Here is a 12,788-nt window from a genome sequence, read left to right on the forward strand (position 1 = left end):
CCACGAAGGCACTTAACTGCACAACATGAAGAGCCCCATGAAAAGTGGAGAATCACAAGAAGTCAATAACCCCATTAAGCAGTGACGATGCTGGGTGGCACTGCCCTGCTGCACAAGCCCTGCCTGTGAGCACCAGTTCAGGAAACCCAGTGACTGTGCTGAAAGGCCAAGCATGGCTCTCTTAAGGAACTTCAATGATACTCTTAGAATTGCAAGTTTTATTTTTAAAACTGCCTGATAGCAGTCCAGCTCAGCAATAATCAGCAAACACTTGAACTCTGCTACTATAACTCATTGTAAAACAACCATTAAAAGTCAAAAATAGACTCAGATTAGGATTCCTTCCCACACAGCACAATAATACACTGACTAAGACCTAATGATCTACAACATTAATGGTGGCCTAACTGTATGGGTATACATTTAGGAATGGATTTTTCTCTAAAAAATCTATAATTATATTCACAAGTATCAGTGGACGATGGCTTTGCACCAAGAGATGCTGGTTCTTTTTGAACCCCCAAAAAGAAACATAAACACTCTCAATAAAGGTTTAACTATTTCATTAATATCCCAGACAAGGTGGCAGCAAGCCGCAAGATCTTATGTTCCTTATGACACTGGAACGCCAAGATGACGCAGCATCAGACCAACCTGTGATCAGGGCATGGCATGCTGCCCAGACTGCCTGTCAGGGCCGAGGTTCACTTGCATTGTATTCTGTATAGGATTTTCAGTTGGATGTTTCTACAAAAGTATGTTGCTTCGCCTCAAGATAAAGACAATGATGTGCTTGTGGTCCTGATAGTGCCAAGTAAGTGCCACCTCCAAGCTCTTCCATTATGATTAGCCAGCTGAGGGTAAGCCATGGTAAGGATTATGGACAGGACAGGATGGTCCTGAAGGCCAAGCAGTATGTGCAGTACAGTACAGCACAACACAGTGCATGCCTACACCTGTTCAAGGCAACCGGTGCATGAATCACAGGCTCCTCAGTGGACAAGGGTCCTCCCACGAGGTTCATGAAACCTAAGAAAAGATGTAAAAGCACATCTGATTGGAAGCATGAAGAAAGCACATGCAGCCTTCACTGGAAATAGTGACTTTATGTGAGTCTGAGAGCTAAGTAAAAGCAAAGTCCAAAGAGACAGAGGCATATCAGTATACATGCAGCAGCATGCCATTTTCTGTCTATTTAGAAACTCTTCTGTTTCTACTGACATGTTTATAGCTCTGTGTTGCAAAACATAGGTAACTGCATGAAAATCCGACTGCTCAGTGCTCTGCACTAAGAAATGAAGACCTAGTGCCTGTGGTCCCCTGGGTGACCTTTAGCATCCACGCTGGCTACAAGCCCCAGGGTAACTACCGAGTGAGTGCCCTCTCACCTTGTGCATTGAGATGGTCTAATTGCATGGCACTATTTATAACAACCATGTTTTGAAAATGATAAAGCATAGGCCCTTACTCATATCATAATAAAGAAAAAAACATTCATTTTCACCTCTATGTTCTTGATTTTCAGTCAGGGAAGGGGCAGAATTACCACATTTATCAAATCTGACTGAAGTTTAGCTTGGCTGGAAATCAGTAAATATTTGTTAACCAGTTTGGGTAGTGATGAAACAACTCAAACTTGCTCACACCAAGCTGCCTGTTAAGACAGGATTTATGGAATATGGGACAGGAACAAACTCTCAATGTGAAGTCGGACTGCCTTGCCACCTCCTTCCCTCTGCAGCCTCTTCAGCAGCAGCCTGCAGAGCAGCACACTGCCAACCCGGGCATGAGTGAAGGAGTGTGGTGGGCTGTACCACAGTCTGCAGTGCTGTCCTGGTTGCCCCAGGGCATCAGGAGAGACATCCACTCTGCATGTTCCTGCCCCTTCAGTCCCATGGAATCTGGGCTTACAGTGCTCAGTGCAGGCAGATGGCAATGCACACAACAAGGTATGGAGATACTCATACATGATATATACGTATGGCCATTCGAGCAAGGTCATGTGCAGGAACCCCAGAGGAGGGACCCTGCAGCCCCATGCCACAGGGTGGGTGCAAATCCCACACCTCACGGCACTGCAGTGGGAAACCCTCATGCCAGAGGCAGGGCAGGTCTGTGTTGCACTGGTCCATGAGTGGAGCTCCAAAGCAACCAAAAACACTGCAGGATGGTGCAGGGGAAAAGACTGCAACACAGTGCTGCCATGCAGCTGCCAACAGGATGTGAGTTGCGTAGGCTGGCACAGGAGGAGGTCAGGATTTAAGAACAGTAGCTAAAGGTTCTTTGTGGGAAGGCAGGCAGGTACGAAGCTGTTCAGTTCTGGATCAAATACAGCCAAGACTTCAAAGTAATGGTTTGACTTCAGTTCCAATTCAAGAAAAAAAGACCAGTCTGAATGAGTTAGCAGCTCAGGACTGTGCTCTGTTTGACTCCCTTCTTCCTGGGTAAGATACCCTACATCTTCCTGGGCAAGATACCCTTGCACCAAGTAACATTTTGTTTTGCTTCTTGTTATTGAAACTATTTCTCGTGAGTTCGGTCTATTGAGGTCAATAGTTCCATTATACTAATTAAAACAGATAGATTTTAGGTCAATTTTAACAGCTTTGTAATGAGTTCAGCAATATTTGCAATGATGATAAACGGTATTCCCTCAGCATACAGCTGTCTTGGTGGTGGCAGAGACAGGAAGATTTGACTGCACGCATGATGTGAACTGCAGAGAGCAGCTGTCAGCTGTTTCAGACAAGGAGGGACACAGTAGTATCATCTCCTATCAGAGGTAAGCACAATACTGAATTACTGAGTAGGCTGATTTTGAAATTATCACTCTGTTTTGACACTTGCTGACAACTTCCCATAACTTTCTGCATCCAAAAGACTTTGAATCTTCCCCTCTGCAGCATAATAATGGTTAAAAGAACTGGGTAGTCCAGGTGATGTAGTTACAAAGGGGTTGGAGAGCTATGGACTCTTAAGAAAATCTGTTTAACTGCATTAGACTGGTATTAACCAGCTTCTTACCAATGTTTTTACGATGGATTTTCCTGAAAGGTTCATGCCTACAGTCCGGTTTCTGGGCTGGTGATGCAAAGCAATGGCAATCTGACAGTATTCAGTTACATTTGATATGGTTTTAGCCAAAGGCAGCTAATACCCAATAAGCCTCTTTAAAGACAGAGTTTTGGAGTTGTTCTGAAGCACTGTAACTTTTCATTACTATTTTCTGAAGAGAAACTAAATAGAGCAGAATGATGACCAAAAAAAAAAAAATAACCTTGAAACTAAAAAAAAGAAGAAAAATCCCCCAAAGCAATTCAGTAGCAAGACTCGCATCCAGTAACTTCAATGTTAGCACATTCGTATGTTTGTCTTCAGTTCTGTTCTGCAGGATAACATGTAGACATAAAGACAGGGCTGCCAAATCCTCCACATTTTTTCTGGCATTTCTGTTTCTCACAGTTGTCTCCCACCTTCCTACATTTTCAGACTTCAGGAACTAAGTACTCTCTCTACTGAATACAACTCCATGTTTCCCTGTCAAAAGTTGCCAGCTCCTTCCCCCAAAAGGGAATTTTCTGGAGAACCTATAAATGCTCTGCTCTGGCTAGGGGTAACTACAGGAAATCAAGGCAAGAGTTTGGGCTACAGGATGAAGATATGAGGCAGATCTTCCAGGATGCTAGCACAGAGGTGGCTGTATCATGAGGCAATGGGACATGCAGAAGCTGCTGACATGATGAGAGAAACAGAAGAGAAAGGGTCAATGGTAAGGATGGAAGCCATTTAGAGTGGCTGGGGTCAAGAGGTGGATGTGAAGCTGGGACAGCATGGTAAAGGAGGCTCGTAGTCCCTTCACTGACGAAGCCCCTGGAGTAATGCTTCTTGCACCCATGTGCACACCAACAGGCTCAGGCTATCCACACTGAACACAAAGCTTTGGTCACTCTCCTGCAAAAATCCTGCAACAAGGGCAGGTAGTATTATCCCCTGGACCACAGCCTGTGGACTCTGCTTGTCCCTCTGCACTGTGTAAAGGCAGGTGATGTGTTTTATCAAGGATGGATGCAGGTTTGGGCACTCTCAGAACCTAAAATCCTTTACTAGATCTTCCTCATAGTAGAAGAGAGACAGGAAAGAAGAAAAGAAAATTGAGCAGAGGGAGGCAGAACCTGGGGCTGATAAAGGAACACAAAGGAAATCCACCGCACCAGGAACAAAGCTTCTCCTTGCTCATAGCCAGGGAGTCCTACCCAGGAAAGCCCTCTCAGGCACCAAGGAGTGACATGCAGAGATCAACCATCCAGCCTCAGGCAGGAAAACACAGCATAGAAAAGAATAGCAACAGTAAGCAGACAGCTAAGGAATAAGAAATCCTGACTCCCCCAGAAGTACGTTATTTATAAAATGCTTCAAGTGTAAGAATTACCACAGCATTCAAACTAAGGGGCCAAAGCCTCAGGGTGAGCCTCAGGTGCAGTAGCATGAGACATACCAGTGTCTCTGATGCAAAGTGAAAGAGCCTTGAATATTGCAGTGCTGCTGAAGGAGGTGGCTTCAGCCCAGACGCACTGTTGTAATTTTTTTTCCCTGAAAATAGAAGCCTGAGTCATTATTGTAGAGTTCTCTGATGTTAATGAGCAAACTGAAACAGAGATATGTGCTAATAAATGTAATATTTCCATAGGATTTTCTTTAATCACTAAGGAAAACCTCTGCAGAAATGCACAAAGGACAACCTTATCATGCATCTTTTAACTATCCTCTAACACGTAATACAGGATTATCCTCATAACAGCATTCGTTAGGGGAGTAGTAAAGTGAATCGGTGTTAGCCCCCTCTATTTAGGGGGCTATATCCCTATAGGGATTTTAAATGATTTTTTTTTTTCATCAAGATGCATTTACTTTGCACAGGCAGAGCTTGTTCTTAAGCTCATTACCACTTCTTCATATGCTGGAAAGGGAGCACAAGAGGCAAAAAAAAAAACCTAAACCACTGCAGTTGCCAGAGCAGAGTGCTTCTGGCAAGTAAACAGGCAATTTCAGGCTCCCAGTGTTTTCTTTTGGCCTTCTTCATGATCATTTTATTGACTTAAGAAAACAGACTTTACTGTGGGGAAAAAAAAAGAAAAAAGGATGGTCAGTAAGATGAAAGATAAGGGACTTTTCTTACCAGTTTCTCTCAGCTTTCAACAGAAAACAACAGCAACCACTTATGTTTATAATTAAAACTCCTAACCTGAGAGTCTAATTAAAGTGGGTTAACCTGACCAGTATAAATCACACAGCATACCCATGTCCATACCTTACAAGCAGTGACTGATAGCCTTGGCAAAGTTACTTTCTCTCTGGTGCTTATTTAAAAATCACATACTCTGCATGTATAAAAAAGGGTGTGAAAACGCTTCTCAGTCTCTCAGTGTTTCTATCTCTGAAATACTGTCAAAACAAACCTTTCTCTCACTCTTCCCAGATATAATTTTGACAGAACCAGCAAAAAGAGATCTAATGTGTGGCTACCCCAGATCTGCATATGAAAATATAACCTGCACTCCTAGCTTTGAGTTTCTGCAGCTGTTTCCTGTTGACCATACCAGCCTTAATAACAGAGAGAGGACATGCATAAAAGGAAGACCTGTCTGATACACACAAGCCAATGCAGCCTGATTTATTCCTACAGCTCAGTATCCTTTGACATTTATATTTAGAGCAGTAACGGCGACAGTCACACACACGGGTGACTCACTGATGATGGTCTTTGACGTAACAGGCTATCGGAGAATAAACAGAGATGTACCTCATACCAATCTGATCCCTTGATTTCTAAAGCCTGCCTCCCAAAAGACCATTTTGGTCTCCTCATGACAGGTACTGTTGGATATGTAGGTCTGTGCTCCCCACAAGGCACCCTGGAGAAGGAGGTCAGGGCCCTGAGGGCACATCTCAGGCAGGGACTGCTATTCCCCCACACCTGCCTTTTCTCTGGGGTCCTGTTCTCATCACCCAATTCATGTCGTTACTGACAGACAGTACCTGTATCTGTATCTGTCCAACTCCTTAACCCACAGAAAGTAAGGAAACACAGCACTGGGAGGCTGCCAGAGGGACTGCTGCAGGAACTGTCCCAGGCTCAACTTGGCCAAAAAGGATTTTCACATGTTCCTCATGCCCCGTAAGTGCTAATAGCAGAGCTGAGGCATAGACGCTCAGGCCCCCTGTTGCACAGGTCAAAGCAGGAAAGGTGAGAGCTATCAAGCCAGATAACTCTGAAGAGCAGAGAAACTGCAGGTGTTTATGGTGTATCATGAGGTCACAGACTGGTGTGGTCCAGCTGGAGGTCCGGCTGGAAACGGCCCCAGTTCCCAACCAGCCAACCTGCATGGGCATCTTTCCCAGGGAGCAAGGGGCTTTGCCCAATCAAGCCTCCCCCCACATCACATTTAATCACACCCAGGAGCAGGAAAGCACTCCCAGGGCATGCCATTGGCAGGGCAGGTAACAGCCCTAAAATTACAGAGAAGAGAAACAAGGGCACAGCAGTGTGGAGGCACTGGGGAAGATGGCTCATGTCCTGCACCTCCCTGAGGGTTGCATTTGTTCTGTTGAAATGTGTTTGCCAGTAGTTTGTCATACTCATGCTTGTAGAATATACATGTTACAGAGTACCAGCTATAAACTAAAATGTGTGCAGCTAGGGATGAAAACAGCAGCAGCGAATTTTGCTTGCTTGTGCCTTTGCAATGGGAAAATGGAAGAGAAGCTTAAGGGTGAGAAACGGAAGTTAAAATTTAGGGACAATTTATTTTTATTTGTTCTATTCCACATGGAAGTGGCAAACTCCATTCTGAAGTATATGAAGTCCTTTGCTCTTTCTAAGCCTCATATTGCCTTAACTGAACAAACCATAAACTCTTAAAAATCCGTAAGCTACAATTCCAAATATACACAATGTCACAAGAGAAAATTACCCCTCAAATGGAAAGGGCTTCCAAAAAGAAACCAAAACAACCCCCAAAACTTTGGGACTTGGAAACCAGCTTTGCCAAGATTTTGTTATCACTGAAGGCAAATTAGCTTCCTCTCTAGCTCTGCCCCAGATTTCCTCTACTTTTAAGTTATGTTTTGAATGGTGACCCAATCAGTGCAGATGGCAGCTGACGCTGTATTCATGGTGATGACAGCCATCTTCCAGTTTCCACCTCACACGAAGCCCAGTGGGCTGGATTGCTGGATTGCTGGGGTGAGCCCCACTGTACCCTTCTACCCAGCTAACACCATTCAGCCTGTGCCAAAGCCTGCATCGGCCCATCCTCAATGCCTCCACTCCTCCCCAGGGATGGGCCAGCATCTGACCTACTGTTACTGACACTGATCATAAGTAACAACCGTTTTTGCACAAGCCCCCCAAGATTTATGTCGCCAGAGCTAAGAACTGACGGTGGCCCCAGAAGAATCAAGGAGCATACTGGCAAAACAGTGACCATTGCTGTCCCTGTTAGCAGTCTTCATAGCAGGTCAGTGTAGTCAAAGAAACTCCTCCTGTACTGAAAGCCTCTGCTATGTCCATCTGTATCACTCTGACAACATACCTAGTTCTTAATACATAGACTTGATGACAAAGCAGGGTGTCTCAGTGTCCCCTTGGGCCCACCATGGGTTTCCCCAGGGTTTGCTGGGTCCTTCAGGCAGTCAGTAAAGAGACAGCAGAGAGCAGGGAAACTAATGTAGGTCATGGGCACTGCAGTTCTGATGAAAAGCTACAGTACTTTCACTTTTAATTCCATCAATGTAAATTTAAACCTCCGGCCTCCACAGTAAAGACCCGGAGCTAGTAAACACAACTGCAAGTGAACTTGGGCCTACTAACCTACATGTCTACCAGTTGAAATCACTCTGTATGCACATCTCACCTAAAAGTGGTTAATGAAGATGCTAGTGGAGGTATGTCATAAGAGACATAGCATGAAAATAACTAGATCTCCATAATGCCTTACTCATTTGATGCGCTTTATCTGATCAAATCAATCAATGGTTATGACATCTAATAAGTTTACACTTACAACAATGTAAGACCTTCAGATCTGGAAAGATCCCTGAAGCAACTCACATATGTTATTTATATAGACAAATGCTGCTTTTCTCACTGATCAGGGGACAGACATTTATTTAACAGGACACAACACACACTACAAGTAACACATCAATACAAAAACATTATTAAAGCTACCTTTGCCCCTGACTCTGCAGGAAAGCCTATGCTCCACAGTGATTATGATCAGCTCTCTCCACCTTTGCAAATGCAACTTGTAAATAGTCTTGGAAATAATGTTTGTTGGACCTAATAAAATATTTCAGTAGGAAAAAAGCAGTAATTCAAAATAAAACACAGAAAAAGCAGGGATTACAAGCAGTGTGTTGTTTTTCTACCTATCCACCCTAAAAGACATTCCAGTGGACGTTGCTCCCTTCCAGCCTTCTGCAATATAACCTCAGAAAATGATGGTGCTACAACTGCCAGCAGATTGCATAACACGAACAAAAACCATTCTGATTTTCCTGAGAGCATTCCCAGCCAAAAAAGACATGCAAGATTCTCCTGTGGAGGAGAGCGCAACCTTAGAAACAGGGCAGCCAAAAGTAATGTACAAATAAGCCTTTACGGCTAGGGTTTGGTGACCACCTTATGGAAAGGATCATATAACTCTCTCAGTACTGGAAAATATTAAATTATCCTAGAGGAAACCAAACTAAGGGCATGGATGATTGAAAAGCATAATGAATTAGAATATACATTTACATTTCTGCTCCCCATCTAAAAACCTAAAACAATATGGACACATCAGCGCAAGCCAGCTATGCCATTCTGTGGCCTAGATCTGATTAAAAGGGGATATCGGTCCCAGTGACATTGCAGTAATGGAACTCTGGAATAAAATGTCTTGCTTTCAAACCCTGTAAAGGCTCACATGCCCTGTGGAAGAGAAGGGGGCAAATGGAGCTCATAAAAAGTGGCATTTTGGTAGAGAAGCAAATGGAAAAATATTTTTCAGCACTGCATGAAAAAAATCAGGTCATCTTAAGAGCAACTGCCTGCTCTGACTGGTCCTGCCGTACTTTTTGATACATGATGTCAATGACTGCTTGATGTACCAAATAAAACCTTCAAGGACATCTGACCCGTGCCTAGTGCTGAGAGATCAAGTGACAAAGGATGCTAATGGAAACACTGCCACTAACCTGGACCTAGCTCCTGACTGATAGGAAACTAGCAAAATCCAGGAGAAAAATGGGGCAATTTGGCCATAATCTTTTCAACCCCCTCTCTAAAACAAAGAGCCCTGATAAACAGCCATTTCCCTTCTTAGTCACCTGGGAAGCAGGTCAGGACAAACACAAAGGTGTTTCAGCAAGTGCTCGAAACTTGCTACAGGGAGCAATTCAGAGTAGCTAGAAGGCAGGTTTACATGCTGCTACCTCCTCAGAACAATGCTTTGCAGCTTGCCCAACACGTCCACCAGCAGAGAAGCCACCTATGCATTAGCTCGCTACCTTATCATTAGCAAATGGCATTCCATGAACTAAACCTTGCCACTGCTTATGTAAGGGTTTCATGATTAAATGCTATTTCCATGAACTGAACCTCGCCACTACCTATGGAAGATTTTTATGCTTTCCACTCCCAGTGGAGGCTTCAGTCCTCAAACTAATCTGCTAATAAATTTCCCAGTACTTTCAATCCATCATGATTCCCATGTTATTGACCATGATCTATAGCTTCTTCATTAAATCCAGAATCACTTTACTTGAAATCAGTGAAGGAAGTACCTTTAAAACAGACTCTTTCAAAGATAAAGGAAGAGGAAAGCTGGCCTGGATCCAATTAAAATTATTTGAGGAGAGAACATAAAACACCATGAGAAATACTGCAAGTGATAAAACAGTAAAAGGAATTTTCCAATTACTGAGGTTTCAGGATCTGATGCAGACAAAATTTAGAAGGCAGAATGACATTCCTAAACCCGCAATGGAAATGAAGATGGGCCAGAGGAACATAAGCAAACAGTCTACGATCACCAGCACCCATTCCTCAACTAAATTTCACAGGCCAGCTGTTTTTTCGGTGTTTCCTGCAGACATCCCACTGGCAGCCCTGAAACAACTGGAATAAGCCAGCAGGAGTGGCACAATGCAGTACAAAGTACACGGCACTAATATAGCTTATCTCTATATCCTGTCAGCAGTATGTTTCTGACAGCTTGTTCAGGCTTTCCACCTCTGCCTACACCTTCACACTTGGCACGGGCACCCTTGTCTCTCTCTCGAGGTGGCAGGACCGGCCAGCTCTTCCAACTAAAGAGTATGGATCTCTCTTTTTGCTTTCAGCTGTGAGGGCTTGGCTGACTGCATCCTGCCCTTAGCCACCCCCTCACCTAATTAGATGGTATACTAAACTGCTTAGCAGTATTTCACTTTCCATCGTGGTATAAAGAGTACAGGTTACTAAAGGATTAGCAAGTATAGCATTAAAGTGTTATATATACACAGAGAGTTTTCTGTTCTAGCTCCTGCTAAATCTTGATCACAGGGAATCTGTTAAAAGATAGCAGATGCCAAAAGGCAAGAAACCACAGACAAACAAGGTGATGAATCTAGACTACAGTAGCAGTGGTTGCATACATGACAGCGTGAGAAAGAAACGGAGCATTACCAGGACTGAGCAGTAATTGACATTCAGCATTTCTGGACAGGCAGACAAATGGAGCAAAGCAAGGGAATAGGAATATGTTTTTAAACAAATCAAATACAACAGTAGTCTGAATTTAATGGCCATGGCTGTCAAGGGCCAAAAGGGAGGACCAGATTACTGCAAATGAATAGGAAAGCCTGTTAGCATGTCAGTGATACTGTTTCAGATATGTTTTTTTAAAACAAAAAATTGCCACCCATGAAAGTAGAGAAATTAAATAAATGTCTGACCTTTGTTTTTTCCCAAAGGTCACATAACCAAAATTTGTTTAAACATCTTCAAACATATCCCTTTTGCTATTCTTTTTCTTAATTGAATTTCCTACCACTGATTACCTCCATAACTTGTGGATTCTGCTCAACCTTCTCTCCATGGCAGGTTTGCTAAGTTATGGCTGGCCTATAAAGAGGCCTTTCATTTGCAAAGGGAATAGAGGAGTCCTTTGGCACCTGTGTGCAGGATCTGATGTGCAACAGAGAAGGGGAAGAAAGTGATCTTCCCAAAGATACCATTTTCCCTGAGAATGCCCTGAGGTGCTTCAGAGCTTTGCAGTGCTCCCACCACAGCTCATGCCTGCAGCTGAACTAAAGTAACGCCTAGGCACCAGTCACCCTTGCTCCCTGGCACCAGCCAGCCCCATCACACAACTCACACACACTGAGAATAGGCATCTCAAAGCCTTCTTGCTAAACCAGTGGGATTCGAGCACCTACCAGAGACTCCATGGGCTGGGCACTCCAGTTTCTGTGCATCAAGTACACATTAACAACAGCCTGCTTTTACAAGCCTCTATTCTTGGGAAAGGCAAATGCTATCTCTTTGAGGTTGGCAATGATCAACACAACTGCATATTTGCCACCCAGCTAACCTAAGTGCTCAGAGAAAAAGTTGCAACTCTGTGTATTCAACAAGTTTTTCCACTTTCATGATACCCTAGAGCAAACGGCAGTTGGCTACTGCTCACTGCTTTCAGTTTTGGTTGTTGGCTTTTTTTCCCTTTAGCTGTAGCGTGCTTTAAGATTCATGAATGTAAGCACACTATAAATACATATCAGAGAGTTTCACAATTACACTGCATCTGAACTGACATTTCACTCCGGCAAAAGGCAGCCAGTGCTGGAATTCAAAACGCCCAGGGGAAAACGTTTACTCATGTTTTAAGGATCTATGCCAGTGAATCCCCTCCTGCCCAATAGACAGGTTTTTTCTACTTTATTTTAATTTCTCTAGCTCACTGGGACTCTGTCCCACTGAAAACAAAAATATTTTGGAGACCTTGACCTGCAGCAACAATGACTGAAAACACAGACAAGTGCCCCTGTGTTTGCTTGCATCCCAGACACAGCACTGCTGTGTTGGGACCAACTCATACCTGCACTGCGAGTCAGCAGTAATGGTTCTGGGCACCACTTCTGTTTTGGTCCTCTGGGGCCCTGAGCTGCTCTCTTCACATGGTCAGCACAGTGCAGGGCTGCAATGGCTCACATGGAAATTTCCAGCACAACCCTCCATTTTGCTCCTTCTCACTAGCCTGAATCACTGAGGAGACTGCGTGTACAGAGGGACAAGCAGCAGAAAATGCCTCTGATGAAAAGTATTCGAGTCCTCTGTCTTTACCAAGAAGGCACAAAGTCCATGTTCAAAGTGCCTTTTGGTTCAGCAGTTTCAGCCTCGTCAGCAGCACAACATCCTGAGGGGAAGAGGCCCTTCTGAGCGGGCAGAGCCCAGTGTGCCGCTCCAATGCCCCAACCAGCAATCCCAGCAGAGCTCCTGCATCCCTCACCCAAGCACAGGCTAGCAAGCATGATAGGTTGGGCCAAGCAAAAACACATTCAGTTTTGTGATTCATTGCAAATTATTTGTTTTCAGCCTGCAGTTTGTTTCAGACCCTCTAGCTACCTAGTGTATCAGCAAAAAGAATCAGCATCTCCCTGCCTTAGACGTTCAGCAATCTCACATGATACTGATGACTTGTTCAAAGTTGTATCAAACCTGCAGTTGCAAAAGTTTGCTCTTTTGTGGGCTGAATTCTTATAAA

At 43.9% G+C, this 12,788-nt stretch overlaps 1 protein-coding gene across 1 annotated transcript in view; it reads right to left on the reverse strand.

The window, feature by feature from the left end:
- Positions 1-12,788, reverse strand: part of ELOVL6 (ELOVL fatty acid elongase 6) — a 77,884-nt gene that overhangs the window by 26,466 nt on the left and 38,630 nt on the right. The gene's annotated exons all lie outside the window — the stretch shown is intronic.

Source organism: Pezoporus flaviventris, unplaced genomic scaffold (genome assembly GCF_033815535.1).
Source record: "Pezoporus flaviventris isolate CSIRO_AGI_PZ_B2104156 unplaced genomic scaffold, CSIRO_AGI_Pfla_v1 ptg000002l, whole genome shotgun sequence".
Classification (NCBI taxonomy): Eukaryota; Metazoa; Chordata; class Aves; order Psittaciformes; family Psittacidae; genus Pezoporus; species Pezoporus flaviventris.